This window comes from Echinops telfairi, unplaced genomic scaffold (genome assembly GCF_000313985.2).
Source record: "Echinops telfairi isolate 266 unplaced genomic scaffold, ASM31398v2 ScPeMD7_7473;HRSCAF=8511, whole genome shotgun sequence".
NCBI lineage: Eukaryota > Metazoa > Chordata > Mammalia > Afrosoricida > Tenrecidae > Echinops > Echinops telfairi.
This window is the reverse complement of record NW_022111377.1, coordinates 7,251,914-7,263,640: the sequence shown is the minus strand read 5'-3', so window position 1 is coordinate 7,263,640 and position 11,727 is coordinate 7,251,914.

The following is an 11,727-nucleotide window of genomic DNA, read 5'->3' as shown; positions in this document are numbered from 1 at the left end:
GTATGTTTTCTCAATATTCAACTGCTCTTTCTCATACACATATGAATCTGTGAATTTGTTTCTGTAGCCTACCCAGACTAACACAAGAATGTAATGCAGATAAATCATCCATGCTCATAATTGTGAACCTGGAAAGCTGACTATGGTGGAGAAAGACCCTCATAGTTATGCGATATATATAACACTTAATACACATTCTCATGACAGGACACTTATAACCCCTCATAAAGGAACAGTCATAAAGAAGCTACCATATAAGATGAATCATTTCTGTGCCTGGCTACTTCACTATGCTTGAAGGTTATCTGTAGAGAAAAGCAATCAGGTTCTATAGCCAACCTACCATAAAAGGTAGCAAACTCCTGGGGAGAGATCAGGGGCATTGTAGATCAACTCACAGTAGATCAAGACAATGACCCACCTCATTACTTCTTTATTATGCTGCCCACTTGTGCTATTACTCATTGACTATGTATATGTTAGCTGTATGGCATGAATGCCTTATGAAAAATCGGTAAGCCCCATTATATTGGAAAATGCATTCACTGCTGACATGGGCCAAGAAGCCCCTGTGCCTCACTGTCTGTCTGTCTTTAATATTTTCCACATTAGCAAAGTCGGCCCTGAGGACCCATTTGAGTGTTGGGGACCCCCCCCCATACCCTAACAAAGGATCTCTATTCTGGTAACGATTTAGTCTCAACAACCCTCTAGGTTGTTGCGAGTTGGAGTCAACTCAACAGCAAGGATCCCTGGTTGCACAAGTAGTTAAGTTCTTCACTGCCAACCCAAATGTAGACTGATTTCACAAAATTCAACAGGCTTAGAAACCCCCAAAGAGCAGTCTATTCTGCCCTGTAAGGTCACTATAAGTCAGAATCAACTTGATTGCATGGGTGGTTTAAATTAAGATAAAATTTAAAATAAACATTTGAATCCTTAATCTCCAGTTTTTAAAATGTCTTTTGTGACTGCTATTTTTTTAACAGCATCCCTGGTGGGGGTTAAGTGGTCAGTTACTAATTGGAAAGTCAGTGATTCAAACCCACCCAAAGCTCCTAGGGATAAAAGAGCTGTCAGTCTCCTCCTGTCAGGATTACCATCTGTATTGTTCTATAATATAGTTGCTATGAGTTGGAATCAACTTGACTGAAACCAGTAACAATTTTTTTTTTACTGTTGGGCTCTTGAGAAGGCCTATTTTCCCCAAGGTCACTCAGTGGTTTGAACTCTGAACACTTCTATTTCTACCACTGTTGTGTATGCAGAACAGAGAAGTCATCTCTGCTAACTTACTGCAGTTTAATAAAAGCTGCCACCAACTTCACCTTATATATAACTACTCCGTTCCTCATAGGGTGAGCCTGTTAGCTACATTAATAGGATGGACAGGGTGTAGTTGCTATTGTTAGGGACTGTTAATTCACTTCTAACTCAAGTGATACTGTTCACAACATATGTGGATTGCCCTGTGCCATCCTCACCATCGTTAGTAGACTTGAGCCCATTGTTGCAGCCACTGTCTCAATCCATCTCACTGACGTCATTTCTCTTTTCAGCTAAAACTCCACTTCACCAAGCATGATTTCCTCCGCAGACTGGCTCCTCCCGATACCATGTCCAATGTACTGGAGACAATTAGGAGTACTGAAAGAGGTAAAACCTTCGAACGGGACTGACTTAGACGTAAATTCTGGCTTTAGCCCTAAAGCTGGGTCACTTTGCACAAGTTATTCTTTATCCTCTTTGAACAAAATCCACCATCTTAAAGAAGTCACCTTAAAAAATGCCTCTCGTACTGAGTTAATGATTATATGATGTTACAGATATGAGAGCCTCTAGCACAGGGTACCGGATCTGTAACAGAGAATAATTCAACGCATGATACATTATGACTCATTTCCTCTTTTACTTAATGGTGACTTGATCCCTCACCCCGTACCAGCCATTCTTTTTTTTTTTTATAATTTTAAAAAAAAAATCATTTTATTAGGGGCTCATACAACTCTTATCACAATCCATACACACATCGATTGTGTAAAGCACATTTGTACATTCATTGCCCTCATCATTCTCAAAACATTTTCTCTCCACTTAAATCCCTGGCGTTAGGTCCTCATTTTTCCCCTCCCTCCCCGTTCCCCCCTCCCTCAAGAGCCTTTGATAGTTTATAAATTGTTATTTTGTCATATCTTGCCCTGTCCGACGTCTCCCTTCACCCACTTTTCTGTTGAGAAGAGATTTTTACAGAAACCATATTATTGCTGAAAACCATGTCTTCAAAAACGTGTTGAACTTCACTTACAGAAATTCAACTTAGTTTCAGTTTCTTTAAATATATGAAACACGTCCATCAGCAAGAGCATAGATAACACGGTCTTGAATGGCTTCCCCTCAGATGCTGGTAGAAACAAAGAAAAAAGGACCATTTTGCAGGTGATCTTTGCAAGAGAGAGCAAAGCTTACTTGGCAATTTTGGCTATGGGGGTCTTATTTGCCTCCCAATAAAAATCAGAATCAATACTGAGTGGATTGTTTCTCTAAATTCTTCATGAAGGAACCTTGGTAGTTCAATAGTCACAAGGTTAATTGTAGCTCTAATCTAAGAACAATTAGTTTTTTTTTACTTGGCCAAACTTAATACTTGCCCTAATGATGTGATCCCTAAAGATATGGGTTCTGTAGCAAAGTGTGGCAAAAGAATCAGACAATGTCCAGCTATCAGAAAGAATAGTGGCTGAGGACTTAAAGGCTTGTCTTTAAACAATCAGCCATGTAAGTGAGGTGTTAGCTATGACCATACAGAAGAAGCATACCTGCCTGCAGGAGCTAAGGATTGTAAATAATAAAGTATTAGATAAAAGCATAGAAAGGTATTAGAGTTTAAATTCTGAGCATCCAGTTTATAGAAGATACGGATGACAGTGAGAGCCCACAATCCATTTGCAGGGCACTCCTGTGGATTTTTCTGGTGAATTCCCTCTGACCAGAGACCAAGGATTTGAACAGGCTTGCTATCAGACAGAATACATTGGAAATTAAATTATTGCAGATTTAGTTAGGTTAAAATTGAACACCCTATCATTTTATCTCTCTTTTGGCCCATTTTAAATTTGTTCTGGTTTTATTTTTTCTGCCTTTTTTATGATGGAGGTTTTTTCCATTTTACTTTGTTCTTGTTCATTTATTTTGTTTTTCTTATTGTTTTTGTATTGCTTCTGTATAGGAAATCCAGGGTAGGTTAATCTATAAAAACAGTAGTAGAATTAGCCATTTCTTGGAGGTATGGCAGGCAAGGTTGGGGGAATTGGGAAGCAAATACCAATGAGTACAAGAAAAAAAGAAAATGTTTTAAAATTGATTGTGCTGATGATTGCACAATTCTTTTTAATGTGGTCGAACAGTTAAATTGAATGATATGTGTATTATGTCAATAAACTGCTGCAACCTAGTTACGAGCTTAGATGCTGACAAGTTAGCTGTTCAAGCCTACTTAGTGTCGTTGTGGCACAACAACCTGGCCGTCTGCTCCTGCAGTTTACAGCCTAGGAAACCCAATGGTCAGACCTACTCTGCACCATGGGGCTGCCATGGATCCACTAGACAGCACATGACAGCAGCAGCACTCCTGTATAGCTGTGGGCTCTTGATTGATTGGCAGACTTATGTTTCAAATAAACATTCATATTTCTTTTAATGAATCATAAATTGAAGTTTCATTGATTTTCATACATACACGTTGGTAAAAGAAAATAGTTTCTGACAGGTCTTAAAAAGAAAAATCATGGGCATTGAAACACATAGTGAAATGTGTCTCGATAGTGAATTTATCTGAGCAGTGGGAGTTAGGTAATCTGCTATTATTAATATTTGATAATCTCTATTTTCCATTTTTCTGCAATTCATATGCTTTCCTTTTGTAATTAAAGCACTCTATATAGACAAAGGATTTGATTTAAATTAAGAAAAGTAAATATTCATAGTAGAATAATATTAGGAAGCTCTATTAGTTGGCTAAGGTGTTTCCCTTGATGGTTGACCTTTAGCCAAGTGACAGACAACAGAATAACCAGAAAAGAAAGCTCAGCCTCACTGAAATGCATCATCTCTGCCAGTCCTCCAACTCAAAGTGGAGGTTTCCTCACTGATACCCAGATGCAGGTTCAAAACACCTCAACTAAAAAGATGATGTTCTTAGGAAACGATATCATATAGGTGCATACATGGTGACGGAAGCCAATATCATCTGCCAACTACAGGTACTTAGCAAATTAATTAATTTTAAAGGTTGTTCTCTGAATTCCTGCACTTATTTCTTCCACAAGTGCTGCCGACACCTTAAGTCAAGTACCAGAGCCCCACCTCTGGTACGTAAGGTATTTCCTTAGGAAAGACTGGCCAGCCTACCAAACTCCCTTATCTGGTATCAAAACCCTATTTCTTTCATCTAGCATGACATTCATCAGAGATGGTGAAAGAGAGAACAGAACAAAACAGAACTCTTACGAACTCTGTAATTTAAGTCAAGTTTAAAATTTTTTTCTCCGTGTCCCAGCTTCCTCATTCTGTCTAGAACAGGTAATATTTTTTACTCCATCGGTTTATGGAGTCCCATAAGTTGTTCCAAACATTTAAAAAAGTTAATTGCCTATAAAATACACATTCCCAGAGGGAATGTCTTTGGAATCCTACTGCTGCAGGAGCACGAATAGTGTGTGTAGTTTCAAAGACACGCATTTTCTCGTTGTTCTGCCAGCTGAAAGTATAAATTAGGGTCTTGGTCATGTTCATTCCTTCCTTCTCTGTGACCTTGGATGTTCCATGGTTTTTGGAGATTCTTAAATGATGTCTGCCTTCCCCTGTGTTCTTGCCTCCGTGCCTCCGTCCGTTCATTTTATAACTCTGAATTCAGTAGGCTTGTGACACCCCTGTTACTGATATTACCTCCCTAAGAGAACTAAAGCCCTATCTAAATCCAGCCCAAACTAAATCCATTTATTGTGACTCACAGGAATTCTATAGGACAGGGTACAACTGTCCCCATAGGGATCCCAAGAATGTGTATAATCTTTAAAGAAACAGGCTGGGGGTTTGAATTGCCATTTTGTTAGTTAGCAGCTGAGGGCCCAGCCCTTCTGCTCTGAGGGGTATTATCTGCAGGCAGAAAACCCAAACCCAGCCCGACTCACAGCAACCCCAGGTAGGGTTTCCATGACTAAATAGTTCAAGAGCAGAGTGCCTTGTTTTTCTCCCTCAGACTGACTACTGCCCTTAAACTGCCTGGCTTGCGGTTAGTGGCCCGCTGTCTAACCTACAGTCACAGGACTCCTTAATTACATGTGAGGTTTTAAGCACTCTTGACTCTATCCAAAGCCTTGGATGGTTTCATGTCTACCTACCAGTAAAGGAATATGACAGATGCATTATGTTTTACAGGAGAAGTATGAGACTTTCTGTCCCTGTCAAGTGTCACAGAATCAGAAACCACACAGGGCAGTTCCACCCTGTCCTGTAGGGTCACTAGGAGCCAGAATTGACTGGATGGCAATGTGTGAGAGTGAGTGATGTTGTTTCCATGACTAACATTCAAAGCCACAATTCCCATTTCACAATTCCAAATCACCCAATCACTGCTCTTGGGTCTATTCTGACTTATAATGACCCTAAAGGATGGAGTATCACTGTGCCATATGGGTTTCTGAAACTGTCACTCTTTACAGGAATAGACAGCCTCATCTTTCTATCATGGAATGGCTCATGGTTTCAATCTGCTGACCTGTGGTTAAAAGCCCAGTACGTAACCCATGACACCAGCAGTGCTCTTGTTAGAATTATGTGTAGGGGCTAGAAAGAATTTCATGTATAGGGCTTAGAATTTCAACACATACTTTTATTTATTTTCCCAGTAGAGGAGTCCAATTCAGTCCTTAATAGTAGACATTCACTACATGTCAGATATTAGTAGTGGCTTTCTTAGTAGTTTTATGACATTAACTTAGTCTTCATTTTGAGAGGTGTTGAGCTGGTTGCTTGTCCTCCACCCCTCCACCCCATTGCATTGCTTCTCAAGCCAGCTGACTTCCCAGGCCTTAGCAACAACGCGGGGTATGGCTACTCTGGTGCCCCATACGTGCAGCAGGTATCTACTGTTTGATGATTGTATGTCATTCCCTCAAAGATGCTGCTGTGTTTTGGTAATCATGCAGTTAATGGATGTGGTGACTCCTCTGTGTTTCTCTGTCTTTTATCTGTGTATTTCTATGTATTTTATCTCTGACTAAACACAATAACCTATTTATGCTTCCTGGGTGAAGACCTGCATTTCTTCCTCATTTTTCTTTTTCAAAAGAATAAAAATAAATAATTGTTTTAAAGCCTCCACAAGATTATAAGTCTGACATAAGCCTTCTGGATATCTGAGAGAGTAAATGTTTTCACACTTGTTTTATTTTTGACTGTGATGGTTTGTTTTCCTTCTCTCAAGGGAATTTTTTTAAACCAAGGTTTATTTCAATAGGTTGACAGCAATGAGAACAGAGAGAGTTTTCATGTTCCTTATCACCCATCTGAAAAACTCCAGAAAGGTGAGTCCTTTTGGTTCCTCCTGGTTTAATGTGGTGGCTGGTGTGGCCTCGGAGATGTGGACTCTCTGGCTAGATTGTGAAGAACAGCCTTCTCTTCGCCCCTCCCACTGGTGCTCTTTAGCTCCTGTTTTGCTGCCAAGATATATCTAGAGCTTATGCACTGGTCATCCTCCACATGTATCCATCGTCAAGACCAGCTACATGATTTGTGGGGTCTCTTACAGAATTAAAATGTGGGCATCTGGATTAAAATAAAACAAAACAAAATCAATTAAACGTTTTAAGATGGAAACTGCAGGTCATTAAATCAAGGTCTTCTCTGGGTTGGCTCTGTGCAATTCTTTTCTAAGTCGTAAGCCTGTGACGTTTACCCCTGGGTGTGAGTCTTTCTCATCCTTGAATTTTGGCTCCATTGAAACTGGCTAAGATATTCTCTCTCATTTCCACTGACTTACATGGTCACTGCACAGAAGTGTGAAAAAGGATGTCCCCACTCCGAGTTTCGCTAAGCTGCAAAACTGCATTGCCTTGTGCCTTTAGGATCTTACAGCTTCCCTCTCTTGGGATTAAGATGCCCCCTAGAGACTGGAGCGGAAGATAACTTGAACAGTTTACACTGTAGTACTCTCAATGTTCCCACACCCTTTGTGGCACCGTCCCAAGGCAGCCTCAGACACATGCCGCCCCTATCAAGACTTACCACCACCCGAGCCTCTTTTCTCCCAGTGTAGCTGATGTGCCCGTGAAGAAAACTGAGAAATTTCAACAACTTAAAACCTATTTAGGTAATCTCGTATTCCTACCTCTCTTACTGTCGTTGAGTTGATTCTGACTCAAAGTGACCCTATGTCAGAAGCACTAACACATCTGTCTTGGAAGAAGGGTGGCCAAAATGCTTCTTAGAACCAAGGGTGATGGGACTTTGTCTCACAGACTTTAGGCATACTTTCAGGAGCGTCTCTGGACAAAGATATCATGTGTGGTAGAGGGTAGTGAAAAGGACAAAATGGATTGACACAGGGGCGGCAACTATGGTCTTAAAGAACAGTAGTGAGGATGGTGCAAGACCAGGTGGTGTTTTTGTTTTGTTTTCTCTTGTATATAGGGTCGCTCTGAGTTAGAACTGAGTAACAACCCTTAACAACGGTGTTCCTGACACAGTGCTTTTTTGGATGAAAGCAGAAACCTGTCAGAGAAGAAAAACTCAAATATTTTTCACTAAAATGAGCGATAGGTAAATGATAAGGCTGCACCACATCAAAAGGAAGGAGAGCTGAAAAGACAAAGCATTCCCTCTCGCAGGTTTCTTTGGCATTACAACAAAAGCAGAAGACAGCATCCAAACTTACGTGGAGCTCACAAAAATAATTATTTGAGTAGAGACATCACATAAAGGAAAGATAAGATGGAGTGTAATCCACTAGGAGTAGGGTGGGGGTGAATCATGAAATTATTCACAAAGGAGACAGGATTTCAAGTTGGTCTTGAAGGTTGCGTGAGGTTAGAAGAAAGAAGACACAATGATAATTGGCAGGTAAGTCATATTTTTCAGATTAAAAATGATGGCAAGCATGTGTGTCTAGTTGCAATAAATGGTGCCACCAAAGGAAGAGAGTTAAGAACTGAGTGAAGTGAGAATAGAAAGGAGAGGGTAGCCTGGCTGCCTCAGAAGGTTTGTTCTGAAAAGATAAAACTGGATTGTGAGTCACTGAAAGAAAGTCTTGAACTCAAGAATCAAGTTTTGCAGTAAATCTCTTATATTGGAGGAAACTCTTTTAGATTGTTGAGTAAAGTGGTCACAGTGACAGAGTCCAAAAGGAATAAATCTGGCAGTGGTGTGGAGTGTTGAGAAACCTGAATCAAAGAAAGGAGTACAATGATTTTCTGATGGCCCAGGAACATATTGTTGGGACAATTTCACTGCCATCAAGTCAATGCCAACTTATCGTGATGCTATAGAACAGGGCAGAACTGCCCCTGTGGGTTTCTGAGACTGTTACTCTTTACAGGAGAAGAAAGCCCAAGTAAACAAACAGATTCAAACATATGATAGCTCATGACAGTAGAGTTGATTTCTTCTTATAACCACCGAGAAGAGTTGTAAGCCATTGCCAAATAAGAGAGAAAAGTATGCGCTCTCCTATATGTAGAGAACAATTCGGGTTAATTGAACATTTGCTTTTTAGACACTAAAGAACGTCAATAGATGTGATCTATAGCTATATCCATATCTATCTATCTATCTATCTATCTATCTATCTATCCATCCATCCATCCATCCATCCATCCATCCATCCATCTATCGATTTGGGTGACAGTTTAGAGAGCAAATTGGTTTCCCATTCCACAATTCATACTCATTTTGTTTTGTGACATTAATTTCAATTCCCACATATAACAGTCTGTTCCTCATTTCCACCCTGCGTTTCCCATTTCCATCTGTCTTTCTTTCCTGTCCTTTCCTACCTTCTGAGTTGTATCCCCCTGCAAAAACTGCCCCTTTAATTTTGTATTTAAAAAAATCATTTTATTGGGGGCTCTTACAGATCTTATAACATTCCATATATCAATTGTATCAAGCATATTTGTACATATGTTGACATCATCATTTTCTAAACATGTACATTCTATTTGCGCCCTTGGTATCAGCTCCTCTTCCGCCCATTCCCACCCCCTTCCCCTTCATGACCCCTTGATTAATTATAAATTATTGTTGTTTTCATATCTTACACCAGCTTCTGTTTCCTTTCACCCACATTTCTGTTGTTCATCCTCCTGGGGGTGGTAGTGGTGGTGGTTATGTGTCAATCATTGTGATCGGTTACCCCTCCTCCCCCAACCTTCCCCCTACCCTCCTGGTATTGCTACTCACATTGCTGTTCCTCAGGGGTTTATCCGCCAACCTGGATTCTGTGTGTTCAGAGCTCTTATTTGTACTAGTGTACACGGCCCAGTCTAGCCAGAACTGAAAGGCTGGACTGGGGTCATGATGGTGGTGGGTGAGGAAGCCTCAAAGAACCAGAGAAATATTGTGTGTTTCATTGGTGCTATACTGTGCCCTGGTTGACTCATCCCTTCCTTGTGACCCTTCTCTGAGGGGATGTCTACAGTTGGGTTTGGGGTCTGTGCTCCTACCCCCTTCGTTTTCAACAATATTTCTTTTGTTGGTTTTGGGTCTTCTAGTGTCTGTTACATGATTCCATCGACACCTCATGATCACATAGGCTGGTGTGCTTCTTCCATGTAGGCTGTTGCTTCTCTGCTAGATGGCCACTTGTTTAACTTCAAACCTTTAAGACCCCAGATGCTATATTTTTGGATAACCGAGCACCATCCACTTTCTTCACCATATTTGCTTATGCAACCATTTTGTCTTCAGCATTCGTGTCAGGAGGATGATCATCACAGAATGCCAGGTTGTTTAAAGTGTTCTTTCATTGAGGGAGGGCTTGAGCAGAGGTTCAAAGTCCATCCAATTCCTCAATGTATTACCTTATAAACATATGCACATAGGCCAATACATAGAAGTGATATTTTTAAAAGGTGAGCCTGGTACTCTTCAAATTAGATTTAGTTGGGAGCTTATGTGCAGAACCAAACTCTCTTCTAAACTAAGATTGAAGCCCTGAGATCAATATCAACTTTTCTATGACTCACCCTACTCTCACCTCTAGCTTGGTACTCTTCGACTTATACTTCTGTTATCCAAATATTTCATTTTTCACAGCCTTCCACCCATAATCACACAGCAAAGACTGGTCCAGGGTCCCCCCAGTTTGGACTAGACCTCAAGGCATACTCAATATCTTTCATCAATGTCTTCAAATTCACCCTAGATGCAAAAGTCAATGGAAGGACTCCATTATCTGACCCATTATTCTACCCAAGCCTATTGCTCAATCAAGAGGTCTGAACATTCCTGAGAACATGACTCACCAATGGAACCTCTGTATGGACAGAGTCTGGTTAGGGACAGAGAAAGGTGAAGGAGACAAAATCCAAGAAGGGCTAAAGAACCTACACTCAAATCTAAAATTAACTCACGGGCAATGAGTTGATGCTGACTCAAAGCAGCCCAGGTGCCCCTAATTCAGGTAGAACATGACATTTCAATCAAGAGACGCCACATCTCTTCTTGTCTCAGTAGACCAGTAGTTCTTAACCTGTGGGTCACAACCCCTTTGGGGGTCGAATGACCCTTTCACAGGGGTCGCCCAATTCATAACAGTAGCAAAATGACAGTTATAAAGTAGCAGCGAAAATAATTTTATGGTTGGGGGGTCACCACAAGATGTGGAACTGTATTAAAGGGTCGCGGCATTAGGAAGGTTGAGAACCACTGGTGTAGACAATAAAATCCCTTTTTCTTTTGTCCACAGTATCTACTTTATTTCAATTGGCTAAAAGGCTAGGACAAGAACCCCAAAGTTTAAGTGACAAGGCTTTCTGTGGTGATTTTTTCTTTCAGAGCAGGACAAAGGTAAAACTGATCAACTTTAGATGTAGACAACATTGTTACATATTAGGAAAACCAGAAGGGCCTCATGCACTGTCCAGTTGACCCTCTTATTCAATGCATGGGAAAACCGAGGCCAAGGGGAATTAAAGTATTGTCCAAAGTCACTCACAAGTGCCCAATGCTTTTCGATGTCCTCATTCTTCTGCTTATTAAAAGAACTGCCTAGTAATCTTTCAGATTGAAAATAATCAAAGCTACTCAGTCATTATCTCCTCTAAATCATTTACAACAAGAATTCTCATTTTTCTTTTAAAAAAATCATTTTATTGGGGGCTCATACAACTCTTACCCCAATCCATCCATCCATCCATTGCACATTTGTACATATGTTGCCATCATCATTTTCCAAGTATTTTTTTTCTACTTGAGCCCTTGGTATCAGCTCCTCATTTTTTCACTTCCCTCCCCCTCACTCCCTCATGAACCCTTGATAATTATAAATTATTATTATTTTTTCATGTCTTGCACTGTCTGATGTCTCCCTTTACCCCCTTGTCTGTTGTCCATCCCCCTATGAGGGGGTTATGTGTAGGTCATTGTGATCAGTTCCCCCTTTCTACCCCCACCTTCCCCTTCCCCTCCTGGTATGGCTACTTTCAATATTGGTCCCAAGGAGTTTATCTG